Below are 12918 nucleotides of genomic sequence, written 5' to 3'. Positions count from 1 at the left end.
AGGAGGGGAAAATGCATTACGTATACCCAGTGACCCGCGTCAACGGGTTATGTGAGACGCGGCAGATGGTAGTGCCATATTCACAAAAACCCATCCTCTTCCTAATACTTCGTAGAGTGGTGAGTCTCGCAGGCACCAGTAAATAAGCATTACTTCGGCGAGACACCATTCGATGCATCAACTCCTTGTACAGTTAACTCACATTATTCTCTTCGATAATTGCTGCTTGCAGTCACATTTGCTCTTCTCCTGACCCGATTATTTGCGATTTCCTGTGCTTGCATGGATTTCATCACCATCCCACAAAATTCCCGGAACTTTCCTCAGATATGGTCGTTAACCGAGACTAATGCGATTACATTATTCGCATTGAAGATATCCCCCAACATGTTCTCAATCGTGGTGCGCTGAACTGCCCATCTAGGACACCTTAATAACACATATTGGGTGTCATCTGGCCTCGAATTACAATCCCAACACTTATTGTCAGTTTCTTTGTTAATTCTGACCCTGTAATTGTTGAAGATCCCATGCCATTCAACATGTGCATGGTGAAGTGGTCGATACTCCTCTTCCTCTTCCGAAAGGTGGCTGCATAATCGATCAGCCTCCTCGTCCAGTTATTGGTGATGTAATTGGACCATACCGTTCTGCACTCCTCCAAAGCTTCCTCTTCATGCAGCTTGAGGTGATCGAGTATCACCTCCGGATCCTCGAGGTCAGGTCGGACTAATTCCTTGACCTCAAATACTTTACCACGCGTCGTAATATGATTGGGCATGGTCCCCGTCAGCACGTACAGCGCCGCGTTCGAGACTGTCCTGTAGGCCGTCGAATTACTTATTAGGGCACTGCTCTGTGAGAGTTCTTTCACAAACTTTGTCTTTCCCAGCGCATCCACCTACACTGCGGAGGCGTATAGCGTGACCAACTCCCATACCTGGTAGTACAGCTTCCTGCAGGCATTAGAGGGGCCATTTGTTACGTCGTATGGAGCATCTGCACCCAGCCGACGTTACCTGGCAGCCAGCGGCCGACCTACCTTCTTCCCGACCCTCAATAAACTCAAGGACCCACCATAAAACATCAACTTCTAGCTTAATTGTTTCCACATGTTCCTAAGCAATCTATTGTAATATCGTAAAGTAATTCCAATTAGAAATGAGTTGAAAATAGAAAAACCGTGTACGTCGTCTTTCTGTGGTTCGTTTACATTTAAGAGTGCCTACGTGACTAAAGGCACGTAGTTGGTAGTTCTTACATAGGTATGAGGGAAACAATAGATAACGTTAGAAGAAGGACGGTTTCGCTATCCAAGGCGAATCGAAAAGTGTGCGTGTTTGCGAGAATCAGAGCTAATTGAGTCGTTGAAGAGTAGAGTCGTTAGAGGTAATCGAGTCGTCGAAGAGTAGAGTCGTGAAAATTGATAGATTTGTTAGAGAGAGAGTGTGTGTGTGTTAGATTCGTTGTGACGAGGGTGGTCAAATAACTGTAAAGTTATTTGATATAGATACGAGTATTGTATTTAGTTTCCGTTAAATAAATATCGTTTTCTGTCCAATTTATATTTGTATATTCAATTTAATATTAATAAATTGTAAGTAATCGGGAAAATAAATTCTATCTTAATTTTCCGATATTACACTATTTGTCTAGAAGTATTTTCGGTTTATGTCCGGATTTAGGAAACGTCCTTGATTTTATTAGGCTCTTAAAAATCATGGAAAAAGCAGGTAGACTGGGAAAACCCAACACATGTCCACCGAAAACGACTAGTTTTTCCCAGGAATGAAATCATCCCCGACCCACGTTGGTGGGAGACTTCCTCATCTTCTTCTGCATTCGCATGGGTCATACCCAATCGGCATCGCGGACGTTTACCCTCACTTCATTGACGAAAGGTGTGAATAACGAATCCGCGTTCTTCGTTCAAGGGACACACTCATCCTTAGCTTTCCTCTGCCACAGCATTGTCACCGAACAGCACTGATTTCCCATCCTTCGTACAGTCAACATCCTTGGACCGGGTATACACCCGTAGATCAGCAACTACTTCTCCTGTGATATCAGTCAAGTCAACTACTTCTACTGCGACATCAGGAGAGTCAAGTCAACTACTTCTACTACGACATCAGCAGTTGAAGTCAGTCTTCACCAAGGATCAGCTCAAGTCAGTCTTCATCAAGAAGCCACTCAAGTCAGACGAATACAGTCAGTCGATAAAACACATCATCATTCGCGACAAAACGAACAGAGTCTCAGGTCGTACTCATTCGTAGTCAGTTTATATCAACCATTCACTTGTATTACACCGAAGTTGTTGAATTGTGGAAAAATATAATACCTGTTAACAGCAGCGTTATATTCAAGTTAACTACCCTTATTATCCCACAAGAAATAAGGGATCGAACGATTCGTGGCGTTGATTAGTCAATCGTAACGGGAATTTACGACTCCCGTTGGCGCGCTTCTTCGAGATCGCGTCTCCTCACGAACGTGCGAATTTACACCATTTACATTCGGTAACAGCCCTCTGATGGCCCCTACAATATCTTCCACTCTAGCACAAACTGCCTCTATGTGTTCATAAAAGTTCCTCCTGGTGTCCAATACCACGCCTAAGCATTTCACCCTTTCGTGTGTGGCCAGCGACTTTCCTGCAAGAGTTACATTAAAAATCTTAGGAACTCTCATCCTCGTCAATGATAAAATTTCAATCTTCTCCGTTGCTATCTGTAGACTCTAATTCTCACTCCAGTTGATGATCGTTCTCATGTGAAGATTCAGAGTACTCTCCACACTTTCCTTTTTATTCAGGCCTACCACGATAGTGTCGTGTAAAATTAAGGTAAAAAGTAAGGAACTTGTTAATTTCCGAAAAGGAGATAAAGTTCTTTTTATTTTTTACTCAATTTATACAATTTTTTCGGTTCGCGATGATACACTTTCGATACTTGGATTAGTTAAGAATTTTTTTATTAGACTGACTGGATGATTTTGAAGGGAGCATTTATATTCTTCCATTCGTTGGAGTGGTAGAAGGTTTTGTTTATACTTAGTGTAAAATTCGGAGAACGGCTGGAGTGATCGAATGCCACTCAGGCGGCTGAGAACGGGTGCTGACCGGACGGTCACACGCGATAAGGCGTTCGGAATTTGGGTTTGTTATATACAGTTGCTCGAATTTCGTCTGTGACAATAGCAAGGTCGTCTGCGAACGCAATGGCTCTCAAATTGATACGATTGTCAAATATGGCCAACAAGCCATCGTAAACTAAGTTCCACAATGAGACCTGAGGAACTGCTGCAAAAATTTTCCTCTTGATCAGCCCACTGGGATTGTCCAAAACAACGACTCAATCCTTCAAGTAGTTCGCGAGAACCCTCGTCAATTTATAAGAGAGGCTCCTACGCTGCGCCTCCTTAAAAATGACCTCCCATTGCAAGGTGTTAAAGGCATTCTTAACGTCAATGCACATCATTAAGCAAATTAGCCCCTTCTTCCTATCCGTATCGGCAAACTTGCTGACCTAAGATATGGCTTCGATGGTACCTTTCCTCTTGCGAAACCCGAATTGATTTCGGTGAAACGGATCCAAACTCAATTCCTTTTCAATGGCCGACTTAAACGTATTCTCTCAGATATTACTAATCGCCGGTATAATACTGATTGGTCGGTATGACGAAGTAAGCCTTGGATCCTTTCCAGGTTTATTTACTAAGATCAACCGGGTCACCTTCTATTTAGCTGGTAATCTTCCGATCTCGTATATAGAGTTGATCATGGCAAGCACATCCTGCGCTCTATGCCTAAAGATCAACTTGATAGTTGGCCCCGGGACCCTGTCTATATCGACGTCTATTTCCTCTTCATCCGAAACACTCGTATCCTCTAATGAAAAGAGATTCGCAATGATGCTTACAGCCTGCTCCCTCCCAAGATTCTCGTTCGGCATACTCGTGCTCAGCCTAGTTATGACCCTCTTATATGGCAGGCCCCACGAATCACGTGAACTCTTATCAGGCCAGCCTCTTACTCCTGAAGATCGAAGCCTAAGCTCTTTCCTCTCTTCTTGTAACCAACCCCATCTGTTCGGCACACTTCTCGTTCCTTAGTCTTGATCTCTGCGCTACCATCCTCTTCGTAAGGGTCTCCCCCAGGAGCCGCGTGATCTCATTGTTCCACCAATAATTCGGCTTCCTACTCCGCCTAGGGGGAATAACATACTTGAGCGATATCTCACAAGTTTCCTCGTTGATCCTGTTCAGGGAATTCTGATTTTCCGTCACGCCTGTCCGAGCTCCTAATAACTTAAACTTCCTGACGTCAAAGTTATTAACAAACATCTCAGGCACTATGTCCTTCGTCGAGTACCTAAAATGCCCCCTACTCGCAGGCACAACTAAACCTTTAAATTCATGCAGCACATAACTGTGATCCGAACAGAAATTGCTCGCAGTATCTAAGGCCATACTTCGGCCAATATGAAGCTGCTTCTATATATCTATTATTAATATACGTCTTATCCTCAACAATATTTCCCATCCACCAAAAATTCACGGAAAACCGCTCTTGCCCTCCTTACAAATGTAATATCATACAGGAACTTCCGGGCAGCCGATTGTATCAGGCCGACTGTATCGAAGATCTACAATAATTTTTCCATACTTGCAGATTTTTTCCCAGCACGCTATTTGGCGAGTAGATAGCTGTAACTATATAAAATTAATTAAAATAATTTTAAACCACGAGAAAGTTTCCGAAATACAAAAAATATCCAATGTAACGGCTCAACCACGATGGAACCCACAACGAGCAAACTCCATCTCTACCAATAAACAAGAGATCCATAAAGTGGCGACCTCTTGCCAAAGTTGCGAGTGGACATCGAACACTGCGCCTGGAGACATACCAAACCGTACAAAAACATGACGTATCGAGAACCAAACTTCGCAAGCCGCCATTTTGTCGGGAACTTTTTCTCAAAAAATTACTCCCATTCCCAAAGGAATCGTTTTAATTTTATACTGAAACGTTACGTTGACTTTAGATTGTCCTATTTTCATTATGCTATCGGTAAATATTAAATTACATTGTTCATTTGGAGATTGAATTATAGAGGGTCTGCCTATTACGTCGCAAAGTACATAAATTTCAATTTCTTTTGTGATATGGCTATATATTAGTTCTCGGCTATTAGTGGAATAAACGTTACGTCTTCGATTTTGTAAGCAGCAAATTTACAAATATCTATCTTTCTGCTAAAGTTGATGATTTCTGACGCACAGTGGTGAATGGATTTCTTATCGTGTATGATTTGTGTTTGTTTGCACATTGTGATTCATATTATTATGTTATAATTTTGATCGAGGTATTCATTATCAACGTTCATGTATGTATATTGTTGTGTAAAAAGTATTGGATGTTCAACTACTGGTGCCAGAAATGCATGGCATCTTTTTATTGGTATAGGGCATACTCGTACTATACCCCACGTCGAATCTGTTAGCAAAAGTACGGTTATTTTAAAGAAAACTTTACTTTTGACAGTGAATACAGTTAGCCTTGATATATCTAGAATGAATTGATAATTTTAGTATTTCGTTTCTAATGCTGTTACAAAGGTGATGTCCTAATGCTTTCTTATAATTTTCGATAAACAGTACCTGATCGATAATCTGAGGGCTAAAGATTCCTGCTTTTCCCATATTTATAGCGTTGCATATCTCATCGAATTGAATCTGTTATTAGTCTCCCTCAAGTGGCATTGACCATATATTCGTCAAATTTTACTCTTACTTCATCGATTAATTTAATACTATAATAACTTCAATAAGCAACTGTAGTTTTAAATTCGTTTCGTTCCTTCTTCGATCATTTTGCCCTCAGCTTTTTTCACTTCTGATACTTCTTTATCTCTTGCTATCGTTAGATTTTCTATCTCTTTTATATATGTCGGGTTTACATTAGAATTAGGGTTAGGGGCGTGAAACGAATCTTCATTGGGATTAAACGTGTCGTTATGCAATAGAGAAGACATCGACTAGTGCAAATACGATTATCATAGAACTGGACAAGTAACCGTGGTAATTAGATACTCGAGAAACTAATGACAATGATCTTAGGTTCAATAACGAATCCGCGGTCGACGGGATGATAGATGAACGTGTTCACAAAATCTAAGTCGGACGCGTAATATTCATTGGTCGTAAGGGGTTACTCTTTTCGTCGATGAGATCGCAAGAAAGAATGAATTTCCGTCCCGATGATGCCACAGAGGAAAACTATGATGGGGTGTGTCTAAGGACACGAGATCATTGGATTCGCCGAGGAAAGCCTTCGTTCAGAAAGTAAGGGGAATTGACGTTGCTGCTAATTGTTCAATCTCCATATCGGTGGTTAGAAAAAGATGCTAGCCGCCCTCGGGGGAAAGTTGCTAGTGGGAGACACCGCTCGTTGAAAAATGGGTCTACCCTATTTTCTCGTAGTCGGAACAATGACTGTTTGTCTGTTTGAAGGACTTTAGCTAGCTAAATCTTAAGAGTTATAAGGGGCCCTCGGGCTAGCTGAACATGTACTGCGGAGACGCATCGACATCTGGCAACAATCTTAGTCGAAGAATAGGGTCTCCGTGTGGCGAGCTACGGGACAGAGACCGTTGGAATGTTTACTGTCGAGTGTTACAACTATTTCCTTTTTAAGGAGAGCTATAGAATTACTCCATGCCTTTGTTAGACAAGGCGTTCATCCCGTGACCGCGGCTACGTTCGGCGACTGGCTGTCGCCTCGAGCCCAAGCTCATTATCACAACTCTCGAACAATTACAATCGGATTGAATAACTAGAATTGTTTAATTACAGCTATAGTAAACTCTAGGTTACAATGTTGCGGGATTATCCAAAATTCCGAAGGCTCCGGTGTTCTTTCATCTCCGACATATATGTATTTCCTTAACAAATGTTGACAAATACCTTCACATGAATCTTTGATAAATGATGGAAAATGTCTTTTAGTAGTGTAAGGACATGAAGAACATTTGTAGTACCATCGTACTCGGAGTCAAGTTGACCAATACAGAATTTTGCAATGTATGGAGTAGCTGGATGATATTGCGGTGGGTTTTCACCTTTCATGATATCAACTCCTATAATTAACATCATAATATTAAAGTTCATCAAAAATTGTCCAATTTATTTGAATAATTTCTTTATTCAAATTTGTGCTACCATTTAATATGGCACATATTCCATGTTGTGCTGATTGTCTTAATTTTGGTTTATAGTGTATGGTAAATGATAAAATAACATCCAACACTTGCATCGTAGATGAACTAGACCATGTGGCTGCTTCTTATGCTCGAAGGAGCACAGATAAACACTGAATACACCGTGAAAAAAGATAGATAGTATGCCTTGGTGTAATATTTAAAATCATATAGAGAAATAGAATGAAAAATGATTTACATGTCGAAGTATTAAGTATTGTTCCGACGATGCATATTTAACAAGGATACGTAAGAAAATTCCACTTGCAGCTCGAAGTTGGATATTTAAAACATTTTTTGGGACAGTTTTTAGGCCCATGCCTAATAACGAGAGCGTGGCTACGATTGACGTATCCGATCGTTTTGTTGTATCTAGCTCCCACTTAGTCCCTAATACTCTAAATGCTTTTTCTTTCGTACATTTTATTATATGATCCCTTATACGGTGATCAATGATAAGATAAAATGCTGTCTTTACTTGTCCTTTCACTATATCCTTTCACTATATGTTTAGCATATCCTGTCGGACTTGACACACCCCTAAAAATATTATGAGCTGGTGTTCTGCCAGGTTTGGAACTTGCATCTAGTTCTTTCCAAACTATTCCATCGAGCCCAGTTTCGATACGTTGTTTCTTTACTCCAATCTTACGTTCTGCTGTGAATGATAATTTCTTTCTTTTTTGCCCTGGGCGTGAAAGCTCATTGATAATATTCTCGTCTTCATTATTGCGGTCTAACTATGATTCGGTTGTAAATAGCTTTTCATGTATTTCCATGCTGTTTTCAGTTGCTGAAGTTTCTTGTTCATCGCATACTGAACAGTCTTCTGCTATGCCCGTTATTTTTAATAATTTTTTTTTGCAGTCTTGACATTTTTAGGGTAAATATTTATCACAGAATAACACTATGTACGGAATACAAAATTATTGTCAAATTTTATATGCTTTACTATTTCTTTTATAACCACTTTACACAAAACACTCCGAGATACTTTCCGTCTGAGTTATAGAGATAACAAGTTTAGATGTCGACTGATTCACTAAGAAACCGACACGTATTCTGGTCGAAAGAAAGATACCAAGTAAAAATATAGTCTCTGACGGCGATATTTATATGAAAATATTGATTGGTACTGGCCATTTTCCATCAATGGTTGTTCGAGGGTGGAATTGACCGTTGAACATGGGAAAACCCCACTTTTTCCGTGTTTTTACCGGAATGAGCAATAGCCCTAAAATACTCTTCGTCTTTTAAAATGTTTGTAACAATTGACAACAAAAATTCTAAATTTTATGGCGGTTCCTTAGGGTCATTATATGGGACTGAGTGGCCCTCTTGATCGAGGGATGAATTATGGTTTATGACAAGGTTACGTGTGTAACAGTTGTTATCATTTGTTATTACTAATTTTGTTTGTCATCTGACTTTGGTATCGCCTTTTCTTTGTACTGATTGTATTTATCTTGAGAATAAATAGAGTATTCCATCGAGCGGTCAAATTGACAAGGCAAAGTACAAATTTTTCTTGGAAAAGAAAAAAGCAAACTAGAAATAAATACTGAAAAATATATTGTATGCATGTTTTAGGAAAAGTCACGAAATATGAAGCGATTTGATAACGTTTAAATATGGTTAAATTTGAGTAGAAGTTTTGGAAGCGGTCTAAAAGACCGCGTCGGTAAGTTTAGTGTTAAATGTGACGTTTACGGGACTATCACGAATTAGGCTTTCGAGCAGTGGGAGAAGTCGGCGAAGATATTTTAAACTGTAAAGGAATACGATTGTAATGTGTTGACAAATATTATATAATGCTTATACATTGGACCAGTCCGAGAAATTCCTGCGACGCGAAAAATTTCAAGAGGCCGTAGCGCGGGAGAGCGCTGGATGTGTTCATCATTGAATTCCCCACAGTGGTTTTTTTAATTAGTACGGGTAAAAACATAGCGAGCAGGTTTAGATCACGGTGAGTATTACGTGATTGCTGAATATTCAACCGACTGAGAGAACATATCAAGTAAAACAAATGCAATGTCACACAGAGGGGCGATTCAATTAACTAGTGGCTTTAACTAACCTCACATAATCTTGTTTTGTCAGTTTGGTAGTTAGGTGATTTGTGTACTGTTCTACACTGTACGTGGATTAAGGAAACATAGTTTCATCCTAGTGCAAGAGACAGTGAATATCTTTTAACACTTATTTTCCAAGCACCATTATAGTTATCTAGACATAGTTAATGTTACTAGTTAATAAATCAATAGTCTCGCTATTCATTTCTGATGGAATCGATGGGTCAAAAACATAAGTGCATTGCATCGCTTTTCGCAGGGATGAAATTCGAAATGATACTAATCAATACTATCGTAAAACTCAGAAAAGAGCAGTCTGGCTAATTTCCGATTATGGAACTTGCAGTCTGGCAACATTCCTTAGATGTTCCTGATTTTTTTAAATTCGGGTTGATTCCAGAACGAGCTGCACTTATTTCCGCAATAATGAACATTTTTGTACTAATTAATGTTATTATGAAAGAAGTAAAAAACTTGTCCGGTTGATGTACAACGTTGGACAATAATTCTAGCAATATGTCAAAGGTTTTAAAAAAAAACTTAGTACAGATATGATGATAATTTATATTATCAAATCAGGAAAAAAGCAGCTTGGCTCTTGTTAGAAGTCATTAAAGTATTCCCAGGCTAACTGAAAGGCGCACAACCCGTAAATATCTAAAAATACAAAAAAATATGTTAGATTTTGCATTTTTAAAGCCGTTAGTTTCAGAATGTAATTAAATGTACTTGAGTTCATTCTTAAATATTCATAAAACTTTCCAAAACAATTTGTTATTTTTTTGTATGTGGCAGCTGTCACGTAAAATAACACACAAAAAAATAAAGAAACAAATTTAAGATGAAAAATAAAAAAAGAAACTTTATTTTTTTCTAACACTTGGTTTTACAATTTGCTTCCGAGCTCTAAGCGTGACTTTTAAAGACTGACTCTTACAACTCGAGTTCCGAAGGGTTCGGATAGTTTTCTTTTGTCACCCTTTAATATCCCCATTATCCGCGCGTTTGTTAGGCGTCGGCGACCGTTGTCACGCACGCCTTCTTCTAGAACATTCGGCGAAAAGACCGTTGGGATATCGATGGCTCATTAGGCACTTCGGCGATATACATTGTCGCTGAGTGCCGCCACATCTTTATCTCCATCATCAGTCCATCGGGTTTGAAGTGTGCCGGTCGTGACACGACACTCGATGACGGAACTTTCCGACGTCTTTGTGACACAAAGCGTAAGGCTGACATGCTTAATGTGCCGTCGATATTCCTACCGTCCTTCCGCCGAATATTCGGAAGAAATCGTACACGGCAACGGTCGCGGACGTCTAACGAATGCGTGCGTAGTGGGGATATCGAGGGGCAACAAAAAAAAGAATCTGTAGAGGATGTTGATTGAGTTGCTGTTTAAATGACGAGATAACTCGAAGTTGAAAACTGTCAAGTAGATTTTAAAATAATAAATAAATAAATACAGATAATGTTCGCTAAGACGTTCGTACTAACGGATTCACTAAAGACAGTGTATAAATCGCTAATAAGATTGCTCGAGACTGACTGATAAAAACTGATCGCCTAGCGATCGCGTACGTTTATTCATATTGGTCGGGGGAGTACCGGAAAATTTCAATTCGTCTTTGTTTGACAGTTGCATGTAGCGGCGACGTTGTTTTACCCGGAGTTTATTATTACATTATGTGTATCCTAAAGATATTGATACTCCAAGGCAAAACAACAACATGATTTGAATTGTCCTCTAACTCATTTGTCGCTACATTAAATTTATATATCTATGTTTTGAAACATTTCAGTTAAATCTGGTGTGCACTTTCTACTATCAAAGAATGTATACACTGCTTTCTCTGGAATGTATCATTGCATTGCAAGTTAATTTTCACATATGTGCGCTAAAATTGATAAAAATTCGAGTACTCTATGCATTCTAATGTTTATTAACTCATTTAGTAAAACAATACTTACATTGTGCTCAATGTGGAATTGTATGCTTTGGTCTAGATTCATCACCTGATTCATCGTCGTCAGGTTCACCATCCAAAACGTAAGTGGTTGGACCTTACTGTTTGGAGCCATATTGTGGCTAAAATATTGAATGAATAATAGCTTATGCTTTAATAACAGAAGAATACTTTGATATTGTTTATAATGTTACCTGTGATGTAATCATCTGATGCTTAGTTTTCATTACTTCATCTGCAGCTTGTCATTGATCTCTTAATTCGGTTTCTTTTCGTCTTTCAGCTTTCTGTTCGCCACGCCTTTGTTCAGCTAATGTTCGCTGCGCTTCATCTTGTTTTTGTAAACGTTGTAAACGCTGTTGCTTTTCCTGTTTTCTTCTTTCATCGACATCCTTATTCTCTTTTGCTAATAGAATTTTTTTGGCTTTTGCAACCGACTTTTGTGCTAATTTATGAGCAATCGCTTTCTCTGCAATGTTTGCATTTTCCGAAGCTTCTGTTTGTGCAGCAGCTCTAGTGTTTCGTTCTCGTGTTTTTGTTCGAGTTATTCTAGTTGGTGCATCAATATCAACAACAAGTTTTGGGGTGTTCACGCCTACCTATTGAAATGTCTCAATTCCTTCTTTTACAGATACCTTGATATATGGATCGAATAGAGCATTCGATTTATACGTGTTTCTTATTTCCTGGAATCCTGTAATTGTATTCTTTTCCTTCGAAGATGGTTTTGTTGGAGTATTAAGTATTGCATCTTCGCTCGATGTCATAGAGCTGTTCTGCCGCTTTTGTCGTTTTTTAATTTCTTGTTTCTTAATATTTGCTTTAGACTTTTTCATTTCAGGGGATGACTCATCTTCTGTGAGTAATTAATCAAACTCTTTGTTTGTCATCGCTTCTTTTAGCTGCTGCATCTTCTCCTGCAAAGTTATTGACGACCGTGGTGTAAATTTAGGTTCAACATTTCTTCCTGTACTACTAGCCAAGTTTTTATTAATTACTACAGTTTCGTTTAATTTTATTGGTGATAAAGGTTCTAAAATTACGGTAGCGTTCATCATCTTTTGCGTATAAGTAGAATTGATGTCCATCGTGGAATTCATAAGAGGAGTTAATATCTCAAGTGCATCCTCGCACATTGAAAGTTCTTCAATATCATTTCCTGTTGGTGCAATTACTGTATCATCAATAATATTAGAATATTTACCCTTCGTGTTTTCACTCCGTGAAAAAGTTCTCTTTATATTACTATTTCTTGTTGTCATTGAAGACTTTAATGGTTCAATCTTTTCTGGCTGTATTGCATTTTCTTTTATAAAAAGATGATCCTGTGAATGTATCTGTGAAGTACCCGCGACCTCCTTGAAATTGTTTCGCTTAAAACATTCTTTTCTGTTTTAGTATGTTTTGTAGGGCCTTTTGTGTTTTTTTCATCTGAACTACTTCTAGCACTTTCCTTTTTTTTAGATCGGCTTCTACGTTTCCTCTAAAAATTTAGAATATATTTAACAACGTTATAATAGTAATTATATACACAATGTACATACATCAAGCAATTAGATTTCAACATATTACTTAACCGATATCAAGCATTATTAGGTACTATATATAAAA

The 12918-nt window shown here is 38.8% G+C and overlaps 1 pseudogene; it reads right to left on the bottom strand.

The window, feature by feature from the left end:
* Positions 1 to 11113: 11113 nt before the first annotated feature.
* LOC117216647 lies at positions 11114 to 12790 on the bottom strand (annotated as a pseudogene).
* Positions 12791 to 12918: the final 128 nt, after the last annotated feature.

Source organism: Bombus bifarius, unplaced genomic scaffold, assembly GCF_011952205.1.
Source record: "Bombus bifarius isolate JDL3187 unplaced genomic scaffold, Bbif_JDL3187 scf7180000010297_frag, whole genome shotgun sequence".
Taxonomy (NCBI): Eukaryota; Metazoa; Arthropoda; class Insecta; order Hymenoptera; family Apidae; genus Bombus; species Bombus bifarius.
This window is presented reverse-complemented; position numbering and strand designations above follow the sequence as displayed.